This window comes from Hordeum vulgare, chromosome 2H (genome assembly GCF_904849725.1).
Source record: "Hordeum vulgare subsp. vulgare chromosome 2H, MorexV3_pseudomolecules_assembly, whole genome shotgun sequence".
Classification (NCBI taxonomy): Eukaryota; Viridiplantae; Streptophyta; class Magnoliopsida; order Poales; family Poaceae; genus Hordeum; species Hordeum vulgare.
In genome coordinates, this window is record NC_058519.1 from 598,124,898 (window position 1) to 598,147,999 (window position 23,102).

The 23,102-nt window shown below is 45.4% G+C and overlaps 1 pseudogene; it reads left to right on the forward strand.

Annotated features, from left to right (window-relative positions):
- Positions 1-2,928: 2,928 nt before the first annotated feature.
- On the forward strand, positions 2,929-16,747 carry LOC123428704 (annotated as a pseudogene).
- The last annotated feature ends 6,355 nt before the right edge of the window (positions 16,748-23,102 follow it).

The following is a 23,102-nucleotide window of genomic DNA, read 5'->3' on the forward strand; positions in this document are numbered from 1 at the left end:
TAGCCGCTCTCATACACAAGATGGAGGTCCAGAGTCGAATCCTAGCGAAACTTTGTGTGGTTCCATTATTTAAACAACGCTGCGCTACAATGGGGTGCCCCTTTGTCAGGGGCAAGCCACGCGTTGGGGAGAGCCCAGATGGACCAACCTAGCCCCGTGGGAGACCGCCACCTTTTCTTTTCATTTTTTTGTTCTTGTTTTTCTTTACTTTTTTTATACTTTATAATATTCCATGTACATATACAAAAACACTCTTCAAAAACACATTTGAAAAATGGTGAAAGGTATTTGATTTTTTTAATAAGTATTAAAAATGTTAAATAAGTATTTAAAAAATGTTAAGAAGTATTTAATTTTTTAATAATTAATAAAAAAAGTTAAATAATTATTTTGAAAATTTTGAACGAGTATTTGAATTTTTTTTATAATATAAAAATGTTGAACAATTATTTGACAAAATGTTAAATTAGTATTAAATATTGTTGAACGAGTATTCGGAAGATGTTGAGCAAGTATTCAAAAATGTTGAATAAGTATTCAAAATGTCAAACAAGTATTTCAAAATGTTGAGTTAGTATTAAAAAATATTGAATGAGTATACAAAAATGTAGAACAAGTATTTAAAAAATGTTGAATAAGTACTAGAAAGTTAAAAAAAAATATTTGAAAAATGTTGAATAAACGTTCTGACAATGTTGAATACGTATACAAAAAATTGATCACTTACTAAAAATATATTTTTGTCACATATGAAAATGTAGAGTGAATGTGAGAATAAGCATAAGAAAAAACAAAGGGAAAACAATCAATGGATAAGAAAAAGAAAACCAAACAAAAAATGGAGAACAAAACAAAAGGAAAAAAACCAAGACGAAGAAACAAAATGCAAGAAAGAATGAAAAAAAATGGGGAAGGAAAAAAAAACACAACGAAAAAGGGCTCGAAAAAGCATTAAATAGGTCGCACACAAATACTTTAACGCAAAATTGACATTGTCGTAGTGACTAGGAGCACTGTCCAACAACGACGAGACCATTTCTTCTCTTTTTCAAGACTACGCATGTGTAACAGGCCGACCCGATACTATAGCTCTCTCGCGTCGCTTAAGACGAAAAATAGTCACTGCACGCTACATTATACGCAAATAGGCATACTCGTTACGGCACCCACTATTTGGCCGGCCCAGTCAAGGGATCAGTGAAATGCCTCGAATACGAGTTTCCTAATCGTTTTGTACCTACGATTATCCACAGATACCGTGCATGCACCTGTCCCAATTATTAAGGGTAAATGATTGGCATCATCCGGCGGATTCGCAATTTTGGTTCGCCGCTCTGCACGATTTATACGTGTCTTGTGGGCGTACACACGTCTCCACTCCTGAAAACAACTCCTAGGCATCCTCTCCTCTCTCTCTAGTGTTATCTTCTTCCCTCGCTATAGATCAGACCGAGGTGCTGGCAGCCGACCCCACCACAGCACCCACCTAACGGTCTAGCATCGCTCTCCACGGCGAGCAAACTTAGGTTAGAACGCGTTGGATCCCACACGGAGATCCGGCGAGCAAGCTGAGGTTAGGAAGGAGATCATGCACATGGCGGTGAGGCAATCTTGTTGTTGTCGGAGAGCGGAGGCTGGAGCTGCGCGAGGCGGAGTGTCGGAATAGGCGGTGCTAGAGTGGGTGATTAGCGGCAGCTCCGGTGACATCTGGCCGGAAGTTTTCTACAACAAGGCATGTGTTACAAAGATTTTTGCAACAAGACCTTTATTACAAAAATTTGCAACGAGAGCTTTCGCTACATCATCTCTGTTGCAGAAAAAATCTACAACAACACCTCTGTTGCAGAAAAAGTCAGTAGCAAGACCTGTGTTTGCAAAAAAAATCCTTAAAAAAATTATGCAACAAGACCTCTGTTTTAGAAAAAAAATACAACACAATATTTGTTGTAAATGTTTTTGTAGCAAGACTCGTGTTGCAAAAGATTTTCGCTCGTCCGAAAGACAGACCTATGTTTCTAAAACAAAGATCTTGTTGCAATAATCATCGATGGTGTCTCCAAAATAAAACTCTTGTTACAATATTCACCTATGTTTTTGAAAAATACGTTTGTTGCAAATAAGGATCATACGGTGAATAACTTAGATCGGACGGCTCGTAAGGCGGTTAATCTTTCAAAAAGATCAGCCGGCTGGCACGTAGCACCTCCGTCCAAAAGAAGTTAACCAAGTTCCACCTTTCCTCGTCTTGCATATACTTTCTTCGTTTCTAAATATTTGTCTTTTAAAATATTTCATTACGGACTGCATACGGATGTTAAAGTATATAGATTCACTTATTTTGTTCCATATGTGGTGCGTAGTTAATTCTTTAAAAAGGAAAATATATAAAAACAGATGGAGTATAATATAAAAAGAAACAAATCCCTTTTTTCCTTAAAAAAACCGTCAAGACAGACAGACACGCACAACACATGGACAGAAAATAAATAAATAAATAAATAGAAAGGATAAAGTCAAACGGAAGACCTCTTCCCGTTCTGCGCGGCGGAGTGTCAAATATGTCCGCCTCCGTCCTCTCCTCGCGTCGCAATGATCGCACGTGGATCCATCGACGTCTCGGTCGCGGGTGGCATGTGGGGTGGGGGTTGGCGGCTGTACGCAACATGCAAGCAGCCATCAGCCGTCCTGTCCTGTACCAACCCGACATGCCCATCCGAGACTACACCCCTTCTCTAACCGGAGCCACACGTGCTCCTTCATTGTATAGTACTCCGTACATGCGCATACGTCCAGTCCAGGAGCACCAACGCAACGCAACGCAACGCACACAGCCAGAAGGGAGCTGTCGAGCTAGCCAAGCCATCACATCACAATTAAAGGAGGGAGCCGTGGAGCTAGCTCAGCTCAGCTAAGCCCAGCTAGAGGGAGATGAAGCGGGGGTGGCAGCAGCTCCTCCTTTGCCCCGCGCTCCCGCTTCTCGCGGCGGTCGCCCATGCCCAGCGGACCCCGACGACCCATCCGGGCGATGGTAAGCAGAGCACGCCTGATTTTTCTTCGTCTTTCTCCTCGACCCCAAGGCTCACGCTGCTCCTTCCTCGACTCCGATCGCATTGTCTTTTCCTATCGTCGGAACGCCATCGATTATCGACTCTATACATAAAGCCCTCCTTCCTTTATTCGCGGTTGAACACGATCCTGGACGGAAGATTTGAACTCAAGACCGCATCTATATTGCCATGTACTCCATCCGTACTTAAATATAAGTCTTTTAAGATATTTCACTAGGTGTCTACATACGAAGCAAAATGAATGAATTTATACTTTAAAGTATGTCTATATACATCCGTATGTAGTTTATTAGTTGAACCTCTAGAAAGACTTATATTTCGGAACGGAGGGAGTATAACTTATCACGCTGCCTACACAGAACATGTAACTTGAGATGAGATGCTTTTCTTTTAAACTAGCATATGGATAACCTTTAGTCCGGGTTGGTTATATCAATCGGGATTAAAGTTAGACCCTTTAGTTCGGGTTAGTGTTATCAACCGGGTCAAGGCCTTTAGTTCCTGTGGGTAACATAAACCAAGACTAAAGGTTCCGTACCAACCGAGACTAAAGATGACAGCCCTGATTCCATCAAGGGAACCGCCCACAATATTGATTGACGATTATATACATATAGTGGCAATGATTTCTTATGCTCTGCTGTGCTAACGTGAAAAAACACTCTATATAATAATATGCCAATTCCACACTAAATTCAATTGTTTCTTATATCGGAATTGATATTTTTTCAGGAATTTAGCAAAAAATTACTTAACAGGGCCTATACCATCGAGCATTGGGCAGCTGACTCAGATGCAGTACTTGTGAGATTCAGAACTCAAAACATGATTGCATCAAATAAATAGATTTGTTTCTTGTCATTTGGTCTAACACTTCCTCTCTTGAATATATTATAGGAGTTTGGGCATGAATGCATTATCTGGGCCTCTACCAAAGGAGCTCGGGAACCTTAGGAATCTTGTAGCACTGTAAGAAATATACCTTTAGTAATTTATTTATTTCATCATACAACTGTATTGTGTCTTTAATTAATAAAAAAAACAATAAATATCAATTGGTTCGGTTGTATAAATGATCAAGAGATGGATAAGTGTTTAATATGCCACCGACCTCAAGTTTGCATGATTCAGTAAAGGACTCTGAAACTGTTAGTGAGATCTTCACTCGTTCTCTATTCTTGACTTCTTGTACCGATGACTTAGTTAAACTCGGGTTGAAGAGTAACTATGCTGATAACTTTCATGCTTCTTAGAATACACTAGATTATAGTTGTCAAGTTCGCATGTCTAACCTGAAATTCTTGGTGTACTTTTAGGGGCATTGGCTCAAACAAATTTAATGGCTCACTACCTTCGGAGTTGGGAAACCTGGCCAAACTTGAACAAATGTACATATTTACTGAATTCTGGGCACTCATTTTGTCCTTCTGCCAAGCGATTTTTTTGGGGGCTTGGGCTAGTGTCATCTCAATGTCTAATGTGTGCTGTTTTTGTATTTATCACTTACAGGTACATCGACAGTGATGGCCTGAGTGGCCCACTACCAGCGTCACTTTCTAAGCTTACAAAAATGCAAATATTGTATGCCTATAATTGATGTGTTTTTGACATTATAGTGTTTCACACCATCCCATCTTATTGTAGTTTTCTGCTCTTTGTTTAGGTGGGCATCAGATAATGATTTTACTGGCCAGATACCAGATTATATTGGCAGCTGGAATTTAACAGACCTGTAAGATTGCTATTGATCTCAGTTATAGCAATTCTCTAAAAATATAAAATACTGCAAGTAATATGAATACATTGTTTTACACAATTTCAAAGAGGATTTGTTTCTTCGGGAAAGTTTTCAGAGAATATTTGTGCAGTTTGCTACCGTTATCTACAAAGGCTACAAGCCAAGCTCTAGTTGTTAAAACATAAATTGGTGTGGAAGTGAGAGAGTCATTTCAAATAATTAAACCTTAGATGATTGCTAGTTCCGGATAAGGTAATGAGTAAGCATTGAATCACTTTGAATACTCTGTCGTTTCTTCAGAAATAAGTTGTACTTCTGGCTACATATATTCACATTCTTTTGTTTTCTCAAGAATAGAGTTGTCCTTTCTTTCACTACTAGGTTACTACATCCATCAATAAATGGTGCTTGAAGTGACTAACTAGAACTATGACATTGTAGGAGGTTTCAAGGCAATTCTTTCGAAGGTCCGATTCCAGCTACTCTTTCCAATCTTGCCCAATTGACAAGCTTGTAAGTGCCTATTACCGGTGATAAGAGCTAAATGCCATTCTTAAATGTCGAGGTTGCAGCAGGAACAGTTAATAATCTACTTCTATGGTGCAGACGAATCGGTGATATATTAAATGGGAGTTCTTCTTCACTGGCATTCGTCAATAACATGACATATTTGAACACCTTGTATGCATAACTTGCTATTCACTTAATGACTCAGATTACAGTCCCAATTTGATGTAACTCGTCAGGTTCATCAATCCTAAAACATGTAACATGTTTTTCTTTTTGGCAGGGTTTTGAGGAACTGCAGGATATCTGATAAGCTTTCATCAATTGACTTTTCAAAGTTGACGAGTTTAAGTTTACTGTAAGCATTTTATTTCCAAAGTAAACTATAGCCAAATTCCTTTTGTGCAAGATACTTACATGCATCATTCTGGATTACACATTGGCTGATGACATCCTTCCTTCTCGTTCTTTTTCTTTGTTACAGGGATTTGAGTTTCAACAACATCACAGGCCAAGTACCACAAACCTTGTTGAATCTGAACTTACTAAGCTTCTTGTATGGACTACCTTGACTTGCAAAGCATATTTCTATGAAATGAAGGCTTTCATCATTCTTGTAGCTAATGTTTATAAATTTTCTTGTGACTAGATTTCTTGGGAATAATAGCCTTTCAGGGAACCTCCCAAGCTCAATAGGATCTTTGCTTAGAAATTTGTATGTAATGTGGTTAATTTTATTTACACAGTAAACGAAGGAAGGTGTTTATTTAATCTCTGATGGTGCTTTCATGTTTTTTACTTTGTAGAGATTTTTCTTACAACCAGCTCTCAGGAACTGTTCCTTCTTGGGCTAAAGATTCACAATTGTAAGTTCCAAGTCCTGAAACTTTCCTTTTTTGCTCAATCAAATATAGCCCAACTAAGGGCACGTTTGGTCTAAGTTAGGCCCCTGAGCTTACTTGCTAAGCTTATAGTGTACAGATGAAATAAGCGAGAACCATATTTGATATATCTGAAACACTGTTTTGGTGCATTTATCTTACAAGTATTTATAAAATTGTTTAAGATGCCTATGGCTCCTATTGTGTGTGAAGTGAGACATTAATCTTACAGACTAGCTCAAAATTTATGCATAAATTATCTTTTCTTATTTAAGCTATCGCAAAGAAGTCCTGAATATGGTATGAAGTACGATCAATGCCTTCTGATTTTTTGCCTTTTGTTCCTTCTACTTAGGAATCTGAATCTGGTGACAAATAATTTCGTGGTTGATAGTTCCAGCAACAGGTTCGTCCATATTTCAATATCTCATCAACATCTTAAGTTTATTTAGTAGGTTCTCTCGGCTTTCATTTTGGGTTTAAATTGCCACTGCTATGTTTTCAGTCTCTTGCCTAAGGGGTGGGGGTGCCTTCAACGGAATACACCATGTTTTCTTGGTTCGCCACATTGTAAGACTACTACCTTTTGAAAATTTAAGCATATGCCTACTTTGAAGAACTATAGACCTGCTACTGCAGCTCTACTAAACTAATACCAGTATTAAACAATTTAATCTTCCCGCAGCTTCTTCATTTGCTGTGGACTCTGGTAGTAGGTTGTCCATATCAGGCTCAGATAATTCTGTGTATGAATCTGATGATGCAAGTCTGGGAGCTACGTCATTTTATGTTACTGGAGCACAAACATGGGGTGTTAGCAATGTTGGAAGGTTCATGGATGCACCGGATGGCAATTATATAATCTACAGTTCACACCAGTTTCTGAATACATCTGATACAGATCTGCTTCGAAATGCAAGGATGTCACCATCATCCTTAAGATACTTTGGTATTGGACTTGAAAATGAAAACTATACAGTTACACTACAATTTGCGGAATTTGACTTCCCAGATGGTTAGACTTGGAAGAGCACAGGGAGAAGGGTTTTCGATATATATGTTCAGGTAGGCTCCTGCCCCCCTTATAAGTGATAACCAATACCGTTAGATTATAACCTGCTCAATATTATTTGATTCTTCATTTTGTTGGCATAGGGTGTGTGTAAAGAACAGAACTTTGACATAAGGAAGACGGCAGGCGGGAAATCTCACACCACTGTTAGGAAGCAGTACATTGTTCCTGTCACGAAGAACTTTCTTGAGATTCATCTCTTTTGGGCTAGCAAGGGCACTTGCTGCATTCCTACTCAAGGCTACTACGGGCCTGCGATCTCAGCTTTGAGTGCAACACCAAGTACTTCTCTTGACTTGAAATAATGGTTTTAATACCACCACCATATATTCTCCACATTAACTTGGTAGAAATACATACTAAGTTATGCTGAATGTAATCCTATGCAGCTTGAAATAATAGCAAAGGAAAATACTAGAGCTTCGATAAAAAAATGATGGTCGGCCTGCACATGTTTCATTTAGTCCTTGATGTACTCATAACTGTCATAGAAATTCTAATTATTCTACTTTAAGTACCATGGAATGTGGAAACGTATCTAGTCAGACTTTGGTCAAACTAAAACATTTGGATAGTGTTAATCGAAATAAATGAGAGGCTTGATAAAAATATCAACTTGTCTATTACCACTACTGCATTACCTATTACATTGGTTAGACATTCACAAGAGAAATAGTAAATCAAATATACTAAACAAACTCCTCAGGAATGCTAGGTATTTAGTTAAATTTCTAAAGATAATTTTAGACAAGTGAAATACCTAATACATGTATAACCTGATATTTAAGCTGTATAATACACCAACCAGTTCGCACATAGTCGGACCTTTCATTTAACTTCTGTTGAAATATACTGACTGTTGGCATCACATGTTTCTAACCAATGAACTTTTTATCAGATTTCATCCCTACAGTGCGTAATTCTGTGGCAAACAAGAATGGTAGTAAAGCAGGTGTGATTGCAGGAGTTATAGTTGGTCTAGCAGTTTTAGGATTGGCAGCATTTGCCGGGATCTTTGTTTGGAGGCAGAGGCAGAAAAGGAGAAAACTGTCATTGGAGCAAGAAGGTATGGGATATGTTGGTTTTGAAACGCTTGGAACAGATCACCTTAGCAAGACACACGTAGCTGGCCGAATAAGCAACCAAGCAGGCAGCTTGATCGATTCTTCTGAGTCTAGTACATGGGTGGCTGTGGTTTGTGTATTGCGTACGTACGGTACGTACGTGAGCTATTGTCTGATCGAAAACTTGCTCGGCGAACGGATCAATCAGGAGTGAAACTGGTTTTGTTTGGAGGCAGAGGCAGAAAAGGAGAAAACTGTCATTGGAGCAAGAAGGTATGGGATATGTTGGTTTTGAAACGCTTGGAACAGATCACCTTAGCAAGACACACGTAGCTGGCCGAATAAGCAACCAAGCAGGCAGCTTGATCGATTCTTCTGAGTCTAGTACATGGGTGGCTGTGGTTTGTGTATTGCGTACGTACGGTACGTACGTGAGCTATTGTCTGATCGAAAACTTGTTCGGCGAACGGATCAATCAGGAGTGAAACTGGTTTTGTTTGGAGGCAGAGGCAGAAAAGGAGAAAACTGTCATTGGAGCAAGAAGGTATGGGATATGTTGGTTTTGAAACGCTTGGAACAGATCACCTTAGCAAGACACACGTAGCTGGCCGAATAAGCAGCCAAGCAGGCAGCTTGATCGATTCTTCTGAGTCTAGTACATGGGTGGCTGTGGTTTGTGTATTGCGTACGTACGGTACGTACGTGAGCTATTGTCTGATCGAAAACTTGCTCGGCGAACGGATCAATCAGGAGTGAAACTGGTTTTATTCGATGCGTCTAAACTTGCTTTGAGAGTTGCAGCTCCGCCGTCTTCACATGTATCACACACCCGAACGTCCGTAGATGAAACACATTCGGTTTACGTCCGTAAATTGCTTCATACGGAGTCTTGCCGACCACCGCCTTCGTTAGAGCCCGGTTGAGAAGATAGACCGCCCTCGAGACAGCTTCTCCCCAAAAAGTCCCCGGCAGGTTCTTGCTCTTGAGTAAACTCCTTGCCATGTCAACGACGGTTCGATTGCGCCTTTCAACGACCCCGTTCTACCGTGGCGTGTAAGGTGCCGTGAGAAACCTTTTTATGCCAATCTTCTCGCATTAGTCATTGAACTCATTCGACGTAAACTCTCCGCCGCGATCTGTTCGTAGAGCGCGAACCTTCAACTTGTGTTCCAGCTCCGTTGTAGCCCTCAGCTTCTTGAACGCTTCAAACGCCTCATCTTTAGATCGTAGGAGAATGACCCACATATATCTCGAGTAGTCGTCTACCACAAGGAAGAAATACTTCTTTCCAGCGTGAGTTGTCGGGGTGATAGGGCCACATAGATCACCATGGAGCAGCTCGAGTGCATCACTTGCACGATAGGTAGACTGAGCAGGGAATGGCCTGCGGTGCTGTTTTCCAACCAAGCACCCGTCACATACTCGATCAACATGGTCGATAACTGGCATCCCGGATACCATCTCCATCTTTGACATCTTCTTCAAGGCGTAGAAGTTAGCGTGTCCAAATCTAGCATGCCATAACCACGAATCATCATCACTCTTGGCAAGCCAACACTCCGGTTGAGATTGATCAAGGTTGAGGATATAGAGCCTATTCCGTGTGCGATTAACACGAGCTAGCACGTTTCGGAGGTTGTCGAAGATCGTCATCACTCCGCTCTCGATATTCACCTTGCATCCATTCTTGTCAAGCTTCCCAATAGAGATGATGTTGTTGCGAAGCTGTGGGATGTAGTACACTTCGGTGAGTATGCGATGTTCGCCTGTGAGACCCTCAAATAGGACAGATCCTTGCCCGCAAATCTCCACAGCTGAACCATCACCGAACTTGACCGAGCCTTCAACATCGTATTCCAGCTCGAGGAATTTCCCCTTGCACCCCGTCAGGTTACTGGCACCCGTGTCGAGATACCACGACACGTTCTGATCACCGGATAACTTTGGTGTCACTTTTTCCTCATGAAGTAGCACCTCCCGGCTTGGTTTCACAACCACCGTTTCAGCGAGATCACAAACTTCGGCCATCAGAAGACCTGGACCTTCATCTTCCTGCTTTGCCAAATTTGCCTTGATCTCCCGCTTATTAGGCTTTGGACAATCCTTCGCAAAATGACCCATCTTATTGCAGTTATAGCACTTGACCTCGGACAAGTCCAAGTTCCGTGGTTTCTGCTCTTTAGATTGGCCCGCCTTACCACGACCTTGTGGTTTGCCTTTTCCTTTGCCTTTTTCGGTTTGTCCATCGCCCTTCGTGTTGCTTGAGCCTTTGCCACCGTCACGCCTTCCTTTGCTACTTGGGGCCTCCCAATCTGCGCGCGAGTACATGAGTTGGTCCCTACCTCCTCCTTTGCCTTTCCGACAGCCACGAGCATTCTCTTCTCATGTCCGCAAGCGTCCGATCGCCTCCGTTATGGTCATGTCGTCGATGTCGTAAAGCTGCTCGAGTGTGCCGATGATGTACGTGAATTTATCAGTCACCGAACTGAAAAATTTCTCCACAATCTCGGTCTCATCGAGCTTTGCACCAAGCGCGCGGATCTCTCCCACCAAAGTAGTAAGACGCATGGCATAGTCGTTCACCGATTCAGTTTCCTCCATCTGCAACTTGTGAAATTGGCGCTTCAGCACTTGTGCCCGAGCCTTGGTGACGCGATCTTCTCCGATCCTCATCTCCTTGAGTGCGTTCCACGCCTCTCTTGCCGTCTCGAACTCCGCCAATGTCATTAGCACGGAATCCGGCACAGACTGAGATATGGCGGCCATGGCACCTTCGTCGCGCTCTTCGTCGACGTCGTCGTACGTGATGGCCTCCCACATTCGAAGGGATCGAAGAATAATCTTCATCTTCACCGCCCACACGCCGTAGTTGGCATCGATGAGCATCGGGTACTGGATGGGGATGTTGCGATGCGCCTGGACGTTGGCGCCGCTCGTTCCTCCACCACTGGTTGCTGACTTGACGCCCTTCTTCACCTTATCGCCGTTCTTGTTCGCCTTGGCACCGCCCTTTCCGGACTTGACCGACTCAGCATCGCTGTCTGTCATCGTAGATCGTAAATCGTCGAGGCTCTAGATACCAATTGTTGGTTTTGAAACGCTTGGAACAGATCACCTTAGCAAGACACACGTAGCTGGCCGAATAAGCAACCAAGCAGGCAGCTTGATCGATTCTTCTGAGTCTAGTACATGGGTCGCTGTGGTTTATGTATTGCGTACGTACGTACGTGAGCTATTGTCTGATCGGAAACTTGCTCGGCGAACAGATCAATCAGATCAACCAGATTCAGATCAAAGCAATAAAGCAACAGGGACGACACGCTCTTGTTTAGCTATCAACTCTCGCGCCGTGTCTCGCCTATACATACTTACGCTTGTACAGCCGCATCGATCAAAGCACAGCCTCAAGCTAGCTCGAGAGGATCCATCCACCAGCTTGTGTGCCTGCTTTCTTGCACGTGCATAGCTAGCTGCTGGATGATTTGATATACGAGATCAAAAGCCAACAGGATATACTAGGACCACATTGTATTTTAACTTAGGAAAGAAGTAGACGAAGTAAGCTTGTTATATCTTTTGTGATTTCTTGGAGAGCTGTACAGTATTGTGGGACGACCTAATGTTCTCAGTTATGGTGAACTGAGGTCAGCTACTGATAATTTCAGTCCTAATAACCTTCTTGGCCAAGGAGGGTATGGGTCAGTCTTTAAGGTTGGTTCATCCGGTACATTCAGTCTTGAATTTTCTTTCAAAAGTTGTGCTGGAAGTAACTTCTGATAATAAGATAGTAGTACAAGTAAACATCAGAAGAGGAGATGTTTATACGAGCAATGTTTTGTATTTTTAGCTTCTGCACATACATGTTGATAAAACTCGTGAAATGAAGCGCAAATGATGCTGTGCGGTACCTGAAACTTTCATTGTTGAAAAATGCTGCCTTTTGCAGGGAAAGTTAATTGATGGTAGGTTCGTGGCAGTGAAGCAGCTGCCTGAAGCATCTCATCAGGGGAAAAGGGAATTCGCGACGGAAATAGAAACTATATCTCGAGTGCAGCACCGTAATCTGGTGAAGTTGTATGGTTCCTGCCTTGAGGGCAAGCCACTGCTGGTTTATGAGTACCTGGAGAATGGAAGCCTGGACCATGCTCTGTTTGGTACAACTTCTTTTGATCGATGGAGCTACAAATCTGCGGATTCAGACTTAGTACAGACCGCTAAAAACTTAAACCTACATTTGCAGGCAGAGGAGGGTCAAGCCTAGACTGGCCAACGCGTTTTGAGATATGCTTAGGCGTTGCAAGAGGCCTTTTCTATCTTCACGAGGAATCTAGCATCCGTGTTGTGCACAGGGACATAAAGGCCAGCAATATCTTACTTGATGCCAATCTTACTCCTAAGATCTCGGATTTCGGACTCGCCAAACTTTATGATGACCAGAAGACACATGTGAGCACGAAGGTTGCTGGTACATTGTAAGTACATTTCCACCCTGCCGACCTCTATGTCTACGTTGTACTCCCTTCGTTCCTAAATATAAGTCTTTTTAGAGGTTCCGCTAGAAGACTACTTGCGGATGTATATAGACGTATTTTAGAGTGTAGATTCACTTATTTTGTTTCGTATGTAGTTCCTTAGTGAAATCTCTAAAAAAAACTTATATTTAAGAACGGAGAGAGTATTTCATATGTATGCTGATGTCGTTTGTCGTCTCCTTGAAGTGGCTATCTCGCACCTGAGTATGCCATGAGAGGCCATCTGACAGAGAAGATTGACGTGTTTGCATTCGGCGTCGTCGTATTGGAGACTTTAGCTGGGAGACCAAACTACAGTACAAAGGACGATAACAAGGTTTATATTTTCGAATGGGTAAGCTCTAAAAAAAGAAATGATTCCCCTGAATAAAGCACCATTGAATCAAGTTTAACCCAAGCGAACCATCTGAATGTTTTCAGGTATGGGAACTGTACGAGGACAAACACCCGCTGGACGTGTTGGACCCGAGGCTGGAAGAGTTCGACAGCGAGGAGGTCCTCCGGGCCATCAAGGTGGCGCTGCTCTGCACCCAGGGCTCCCCCCACCAGCGTCCCTCCATGTCGAGGGTGGTGGCGATGCTGACGGGCGACGTCGAGGCTCCCGACGTGGTGACCAAGCCGAGCTACATCACGGAGTGGCAGATCAAGGGCGCTAACACCAACGACATGAGCACCGACGTCAGCGGGCAGCCGAGCTCGGGGCCGAGGCCCAACTTGTCGGCGTTCCACGAAGGCCGTTGATACAGTTATTAGATTCGACTTCTTGTGGTACAGATTTGCTCAGAATGCATGCATCTTATGGATGGTGTCGATACAGGCAGTTTTTGCAGTGGTAATTTGGTATTGAACTGTACAGTACTACGTACTTATGTAGCATGAGTAGCAGCCTAGCAGGTTGTTGTATGTGCAGTACGTGTGTGTAGGCGAAGCTCTGAATTCTTTGGTCTCCTTGGACGCGCGTACGATTTGCAATAATTTTGGCTTGGACCTTTAAGTGCCGCCATCTCCAGTTCATTGCATTAAAGCTAGGTCAGTTCTCGTCCGATGTGTGCGAAGCGCGATGCCAACGTTTTCATTCACCGTTCTTTGCGTGCCGAAAAAGCTGTTCAAGGACATGGACAAGTGCAGAAGACGATTCTTACGCAGATTTTGCACTTTCATATTCTAGTTCCTCATTTGAGCGTTCTTTTGCTCTGTTGGTGGGGCATAAACTCATAAATAGTTTTTGTTCCAAATAAGGCCCCGTTTGTTTCATAAGTCCTAGGACTTTTTTAAGTCTCAACTTATAAGTCATAAGTCTCTACCTGTTTGTTTACAGGGACTTATAAGTCCCGAGTCCCTACCTGTTTGTTTACAGGGACTTATAAGTCCATGTTGCATCTAATAAAATACACTTGTGCACATAACCGAAATAATACAAATGAATTGCAGAATAGTGACAACCGAAATAATAATTGTTCATAACACTTGTTCATACAAACGAATTAACACTTGTTCATAAGAACCAAAATAAGACAGAGTACATAACAACCGAGAGAACAGAAATTACATAAGCGAAGAACACTTCTTCATATCATTGTTGTTTCAAGGACCACAACCCATCAGCGACCCAACCTCTGAATTGATTCATAGCAGCACTGTCCATCTCATTTGTTGAATCATTTGTTGTAGTCGTTGGCATAGACAATGGTACATAATTTTCATCTTGATCACACAAGTCGAAATCTATATCGGCGAGTTGACTTTGTCTAATAAAATTGTGCAGTGCAATGCAAGCCACAATTATTTTGCTTTGTTTCTGCTGTGGATAACTAGGCAAGTGAAACAAAATCCTCCACTTGTTCTTCAGGACTCCAAAACACCTCTCGATGACATTTCTAAGTGAAGAATGGGTGAAATTGAAGTGTTCCTTTTTTTCCTCTAGGCATTGTGCCATCACGGCGACGGGGCGGGCGGCGACGGGGCGGGCGGCCGGCGGCCGGACGGCGACGGGGCGGGCGGCCGGCGACGATTAGGGCGGTGCGAGCGACGAGGGGCAGGGCGGCGGCCACTGGATCGGGAGACTTCCGCGGGCCTAACCAGAATAAGTCCAATAAGCTCCTATTAGAGAGTCTTATTTGATAAGTCCCAAATAACCATAATAAGTCCCAATAAGTCCCTTGTGTTTGGTTTAGGTGGGACTTATAGGGACTTTTTTAAGTCCCAAAACCAATAAGTCCCTGGAAACAAACACCCTCTAAGTCACCAACTTATAAGTTGAAAAGTGTAAAAAGTGACTTATTTTGCCAAACAGACCCAACTTATAAGTCACTCCAACTTATAAGTCATAAGTTGCTCCACCCCAACTTAAAACTTAGGCCCTGTTTGGTTCCAAATAAGTCACCAACTTATAAGTTGAAAAGTGCAAAAAGTGACTTATTTTACCAACCAGACCCAACTTATAAGTCACCCCAACTTATAAGTCATAAGTTGCTCAACCCCAACTTAAAACTTATAAGTCACCCACTTTTGCCTGAAAAGGTGACTTATAAGTCAGATGACAACCAAACAGGCGTGACTTATAAGTCACTGGTTTTAAGTCACCTGACTTATAAGTCAGGTGTCTTATTGAAACCAAACAGGGCCTTATAAGAGCATCTCTAGTGGATGGTGTATATTTGAACGTGTATATCTTCATATACACGTCCATATACACGGCGTGGAAATTATACACGTCCTAGTTTTCAGTGGAACGTGTAAATTAGGACGTGTATATTCTCCTCATTCTTTCCCCCTCTGCAAGATAAGAGATTCAGCAGTGCACACAGGTTCAGAGAACAAGACAGGGGAGCTTCGCCGCATTGCAGCCGTCTCCCTCGTCGCCGGCAGCCTTCCCCGTGGCATCCAAGATGTCCATGGACTCGAGGGTGCCTCCCTCGTTCCATTCCCATCGCTAGGGTGACCGGTGGGCCACCACAGCGACGGCCCCAACCTCGTCTCCGACGAGTACCCGGAGCCGAAGCCCTGCAGCAGGAGGAGGAGCCCCTGTGCTCCAGCCAGCCATTTCGGCGCCCGACGCAGCCCCCCGTCCCGGCCTTGCCTGAGGAGGAGGAGCAACTGCGGGGTGGCCGGGAACCCTAGAGGCCTCGCACCTCCGAGATCCGGCCGAACTGGGGGTGAGGACGGCGCGGCCGGGCCGCAGGCGGCGTGGGCGGGACGGGCGGGCGTCCGGGCACAGGGAGCCCCGGCCTTGCTTCTCAGGGAGGAGGAGGCGGCGGTGGACCGGCGGGCGGCGGCCGGAGGAAGGGGGAGGGGAGACCGGAGGCGGCTGCGCGGCCTTCCTCCTCAGGGAGGAGGAGCCCCCCCTGCTCCAGCGCCACCGCGAGCCCGCACCCCGCAGCACCGCCCCGCCGCCGCCCCGCACCCCGCCGCCCCGCCGCCGCCAGCCAGCCCGCCCGCCCGCACCCCGCCCCGCACAGCGCCGCGAGCTCCACGAGCATGGCTCGCTCGTGTTTATTTCCACGACGAGTAGCCTCGTGGATGGACGTGTATAACTTCCACGCCCGTATACACGTTCCACTGGGAGGCATTTTTCTGTTAGCAACGTGTATATTTACCATCCACCTCCATATACACCATCCACTAGAGATGCTCTAAGTCACTCACTTTTGCATGGAAAGGTGACTTATAAGTGAGATGACAACCAAATAGGCGTGACTTATAAGTCATTGATTTTAAGTCAGCTGACTTATAAGTCACCTGACTTATTGAAACCAAACAGGGCCTTATGGATGCAAGAACAACAGGATCACCAGAGGGAGCTGCAAGGTGAACTGGACGGCCGTCAGCGCTCCCACGACGCACGGCGGCCTGGGCATCCACAACCTGAAGCGCTTCAGCTTGTGATGGTTGTGGCTGGCATGGCGCCGCGCCACCCTGATGAGCGACCATGGGCATGGGATGGACTTCCCCATGCTATACAAGCACTGGAGAAGGAAGAACATGACGGTGAAGGCGGCGCTCGCAGAGGACACCTGAATCTTGGATCTCGTCGCTCGTGGCAGCGTGCAAAAACCTGGTGCACGATTTCATCGTCATGCGTCGGAAGATCCAGGAGGCAGGCATTGTCACAAATGAAGAAGTTGAGGACACCGACTGTTGGAATTTTGAGAGATGAGGATAGCACTCGATGAGATCGGCGTATAGCTTGCAGTTCCACGGGTTTAAGAGGATCCCTAGCAGACCCTGCAGTTTTTGAAACTGCAAACTGCGTTGCAGTTTCAGAAACGTGTTGCGCAGAACAGACACGGTAAACAGAACTGTAAATTTAAACATTCAAACTACGCGGGAGATTAGTTCATCCAATACTAGGTCATCCGTTGTTCGTTAAGATTTACATCAGGGGGGGGGGGGTTAAACAGACCAAAATTAGCTCACCGGAGCTCGAAGGGTGCGGCCGCACCGTCGCCGGAGTGCATTCACTCCTCGTCGAAGTCGTCATCGACGTAGATGACGACGGGTTTTTCCTTCTCGCGCGCCTTGGCGGCCACCTGCTCGCGGTGGAGGCGGTTCTGCTCGAGCAAGAGCTGATCGATGTCGACCTCACGGAAGCGGCGCTTGGCGTCGTGTTCGACCTCCTCCGCAGAGCGCGCCGCGACCGCGCCGATCACCGTGGCGAGGACCTCCTCGGGGACGAAGTCCTCGCGGGTCACCGAGCCCTCGAAGGCGGCCGGATCGTAGATCTCGAAGCCGTCCTCGTCGACGGCAACCTCGCGGGCCGTGGTGGAGAGGGTCCAGGTACCGGAGGAGCTCCCCTCCTCGAACTCCGGCGGTGGCGAATCAGGAGGCGCGGGGGTCGGCATGAGACCGTGGCGGATGTCGAACTCCTTGGTCTCCCGCTACAGCAGCGACGCCGGCACCGGGAGCCCTCTCCCCGTCCACTTATGCGACGACCGTTTCCGCGCGGTGTCAGCGATGACGCACCTGCGCCGCTCCTGCTGCAGATGCGGAGGAAGGGCGTACATGGCGAGCGAATCGAACGGCTGGAGCTAGGGAAGGGAAGGGAACGGCGATGACGAATTCGATGGAGGAGATGAGGGTTTGGCCCCGCAAATGGAGCCGGCTTTTATGCCTACCCCGTGTATATTTGCGGATTCGTGGAAAATGTTTGCGGGCCGGGCTGCAGATGCGGAGTCTACTCTGCGCAGCAAACTGGGCCCAGCCCGCAAACTCGTTGAAACTTTACAGTTTTCGGGGTTTTGCAGTATCTGCTAGAGATTCTCTAAGTGCACTGATTTTGACTTGATTATATGAAAGACATGGGCTCCTGGGAAGATTAGGATGTTCGTCTGGTTAATAGTACAAAATAGGCTGCGGTGCAACGACATTTTTCAACGGAGAGGATGGGAGAGCAACTACTTTTGCCAACTTTGCCTTTGAAATCTGCAGATCTCCCAGCACTTATTTTGGAGCTGCCCTTTAGCAAAGGATATGTGGAGCAAAATTGCACAATAGAAGGGTTGCATCTCTCTATGGGACCACACCTTACCAACAAGACTGGCTCCACGATCATCATTGTTGTTCTATGGAATATCTGGAAAAGAAGAAATGCCAAAGTCTTCAGAGGGGACCTGCAACCTATTCACTTCATCGCTCGCTCGGCGGCGGATGACGTCATGCTTTGGTCGAATAGGTGCTCGAGTGAACAACCCATGCTCATTCTGCAGGACTGGTGTACCATGTTGTTCCACTTATCTGAGAGATTGTAACTTAAATCATTGTAATCCACACCCCCTTTTTCCTCCCTCTCCTTCACCTCTCCCTCCTGTGTAAATGTGTTACTGTTTTATTAATAATAAGGTTCAGGCTGGCGTAGCATCGTAAAAAAAAGGAAGGGAGCCAAATCAAGGCTGCTACTGATTTGCTGCAAGATATGACAAGAAGGCAACAACAACACCTTGAGGGGGAAAGTTTCTGCATCGAAGGATACTGTCGATGCAGTGGCAAGAAACATCGAGCTATGGAGAGTTGGAGACTGGCTAGATCTAGGAGCATCTCCAATACGTGCGGTAAATATGACGCGTGCAGGAGAAAGCGTAGACGGTTTTCGTGCTTTAGCAAACACAAAAAAACTGGCACGCAAAAAAAAGGCGCGCGCGTGAAAAAGCGGCAACGCGAGCGGTATTTTTGGCGCGCCCATCACACCCTATAAAAAACCGCGCGCTCACCCATAAAACTTCATCCTAGCGCGTGCGACTTCGTCTCCGTCGCGCCCTCACTGTCGCCGCGCCCTTTTTCATCGTCTCCGGCACCCCTCTCCCTCTGCCCCGCCGCCCTTCTCCCCCATCGTTGCCATGCTGTCGCGCCATCGGGGCAGCTCGGACGACCGTGCCCGCCCCTTCGGGGTGTTTTATGCGGAGATACGCTCCGATGATACACAACTCATGCTCGGGACGTTTGAGACCAGCGAAGAGGCCGCTCGTGCGTATGACGCGGCGGCGTGGCGGCTCGCGAGGCCACAGTCACAGATGAATTTTTTGGAAGTTCGAACGCGCGAGGAGGCGTAGGCCTGCGCGCCTCTCCCTCGGCTAATCACCGCGGAGGACTGCCGCATCCACCAGAGACGGGAGCGCCGCCTCCTCATCGGCGAGACGGACGAGCAGAGCATGGAGGTGTGGCGCCAGCGCTTCTCGTAGGATGTCCTCGACGAGCGTGAGTTCTGGACGCGGCACACGACGGTGCGAGCTGCGAAGCGGGTGGACAGGCGTGAGCGAAAGGCTGCAGCGGTAGCGCATTGCGACCTGGGGCAGACGTTGATATGAAGCAGTGATGATGATCGCTACCATGACGCCTTTCTCACAGGAAAGTACACCATAAGAGAGCAAGGAGGAGGACATCACTATCTAGTTTATCGTTTACATTCGTAACGTTTGGACTTGAACTATGTTTGTGAACAATGATATGAACTACTTCCTCTGTTTTAAAATAAGTGACTCAAAAATGGCTCAATTTTGTATTAACTTTAGTACAAAGTAGAATCATTTTTGAATCACTTATTTTAAGACGGAGGAAGTATTTTATTATTGATTTATTTTATGTTTTTGATTTTTTTCATGATTCAAAAATGAGAAATATGGTTTGTGCTAGGTACGGGCGTTTAGAATTCAACGCGTCTGCTGAAACGTCAGTGCCGCGTCCCATTTTGTTGCGTATGCTGAAGCGGACGCCCTGCCCTGCAAAAAGAAAAATGGATTTCAGCGCTGGAATTTTTTTAACGTGCTGTGTCCGTTGGAGTTGCACTAAATGCATAGAAAGCCCTCACTAAGAGAATTAGCACCACTTCCTAGTGGCCGGACCAAAATGGCCTGTCTAGCTAGCCTTTTGTCTTTCTTTTCTTTTTTCTTTAGATCCTACTAGGATCTGACCACACCTTGTTGCTTTCGTGCTGATGACCACTCAAAAGCCCGGAATTGCTGGATCTTTCATAATACTATAAAAATAAAATCAAGCGTGTACGATGGTCCATCGTTCCTCAAGAAAATTATACCTACATCATCCATACATATCGTGCATGCAGCTAACCCAATTATTAAACACGGAAAAAAGAAGCCAACCAAGTTCCATCTTTCCCCGTGTTGTATATATAGAAAGAAAAAGAGCTTTTCCTTAAAAAAAGAAAACCCCGGCCAAGACGGACACGCACAACAACGCAGACGAAAAATCAGACATGGATAATAACAAGTCCAGTTCCTATATATACAACACGAAGTGTCAAAGCTGTCCGCCTCCGCCCAGCTTGGCTTGGCAGCTTCCTTCCGTCGCAACGGTCGCATGTGAATCGACATCTGGATCGCTGGTCGTACGTGGCATGTGGTGGGGTATTATTTTTTACTAAATGGTTTTTGAAGGATCTTATGTCGAGCACTGAGCCTATGGAAAACTTATTTCGTCGTGTGTCCGCTCCATTCATGCCTGATCGTTCGGCGTGTGATTTGCATGTTTGCACGTCTTCCTGTTAGGGCATGTACAATAATGTACAATCAACTGTTTAGAAGGGGTTACAGCTAGGATTTTAGATGACGTGGGGGAGAGAAATTGAGGAGAGAGAAAGGGCCCGTCGGTATAATTAACGACGGTCTGCAGCGCTTGAAAATCTCTTGTTAAGGACAACCTTTCTAGCGTTGCATCGAGTGTGTCTGTAAAAAACGGCAACCGTCCCTTCTGTAGAGTAAAGCTGTGGGATCAGTCGGAGGTGGATGGGATTTAACTTAATAGACTAATTAACATATTTACTAATTTTAGGTTGTTACAGATGGCAAGAAAGGACGATCTATTGTATGAGATGATTTAACACTGTCTACAGATGATATGGACGATCGTTACAGACAATAGGTGTCTAAACCGATGTACTTGCCCTTAGGTGGCTTTGACTGATCACGGTCCACGATCGTCAGCCACGCTGCGAGCTGCCGCCATCCTAAAACGCTCTATTAAATAGCGCTATACGAGTTTTTCTGTCACGTCTTGTAGTTAGGCGTCGTCAATTCCTAAAACGCCATTATTTTAGGCGTTGTGGAATCAGAACATGTCTATTCCCTAGGCGTTTATATCTACGGAACCGGATCATTTGGCTTTCTATCTGCGTCTCCACTATCTTGATTACCCGTCGGTCTAATTGGCGCTTCTTAATTGCCAGACCGTCTCACATATTTGACACACGTTAGACCATCTGATATATTATGTAGGGATATTATTACTCATAGAGTAGTTAGATGATTCGACGCCTTTCGGTTGTTTAAATATTGTTGCCCTTGCGTCCACCCATCCATCCTCGCACTCCGCGGTCCCCTGCAAAAGCATCATTTTTGCTTGCCTCATCTCATTCCACTCTCAATCCAAATCCATTAAGGAAGGATGTCATCGTCGTCGACCATCAAGGACGTCATCAATCCATGTGTCCATCAGAGCTTGTTTGCATCCCCATTCACGAAGCAGATATTTGCCTATGTTGTCTTCATCAACTCATTTTTTTTCAGATCTTCAGCATGAACTGCGTCATTTTTCATATACGATATTGTGCAGATGGATAAGCTGTGGATGGTCCGGTTCATCATGCATAAACCATCTTTCAGTCAACCAGCACCTCAACCATGGCTAGAAGACTCGATCACCATTGATAATTTGAGAGATAAGCTTGTGGAGGAATTGCCGCATGGTCCGTGGAGGAACAAGGACAATAGGGGAAGGGGACGAAGACCTGGGAGTGTGGCTCTGTGGAGTGGACGCTAGGAAGGGGACGACTTGTTTTGGTGGGGTGGATGGGGGGCAGGGGTACCGGAGCTCAGATGGACAAATTGCACCTCGATGATTTTTTTAAAAGTACACGCTTATTACTTTAGCGTAAATGAAAAATAGAAGGGCAAGGGCAAATGACAAACTCGTCAGTTAGGAGGCGCATGAGGCCGACATGAAACGCCGAATTGAAAGGCGCCACACACACCCAACCGCATGACACACCTGTTTGAAGACAACACCATATATATGATCCGCCACGCCAAACAACACGACGTGCTATGCATTGCGATAGAAACGCCAAACCATAAGGTGGATTCAGTATTGGAACGCCAAACGGACTGACGCGTTAACCTTCAAGTTGTCACGCATATACGTCAAGCATGCCAACCATCCGTTAGAACGTCCAAGTGAAACAACAGATGGTCTGATGCGATGACGCTCGGGGATAGGGAAAAAGCAGACTATCCCACCAGTATGGCGCCATTTCATTTGGCGCTTGAGGACGGTGCCATGCTGACGACGTGACCGATGACCTTGGACCACGCTGTCGCGCCCAAGATGCGACCCTATCCTCAATTTGGCACGAGGGCCTCGTCAGGGATAGAAGCGCATCTCGTCGTGTCGCAAGAATGGATATCGTTACAAGTACATGTACTGAAAAGAAGAGATATATAAAGAGTTGGCTTACACTCGCCACAAGCTACATCAGAGTCACATCAGTACATTACATAATCATCAGGAGTAAGAGCAGGGTCCGACTACGGACGAAAACAAACGACAAAAGAAGAACGACGTCCATCCTTGCTATCCCAAGCTGCCGGCCTGGAACCCATCCTAGATCGATGAAATGAAGAAGAAGAAGCAACTCCAAATGAACAATCAACGCGCTCGCGTCAAGTAACCTTTACCTGTACCTGCAACTGGTGTTGTAGTAATCTGTGAGCCACAGGGGACTCAGCAATCTCAT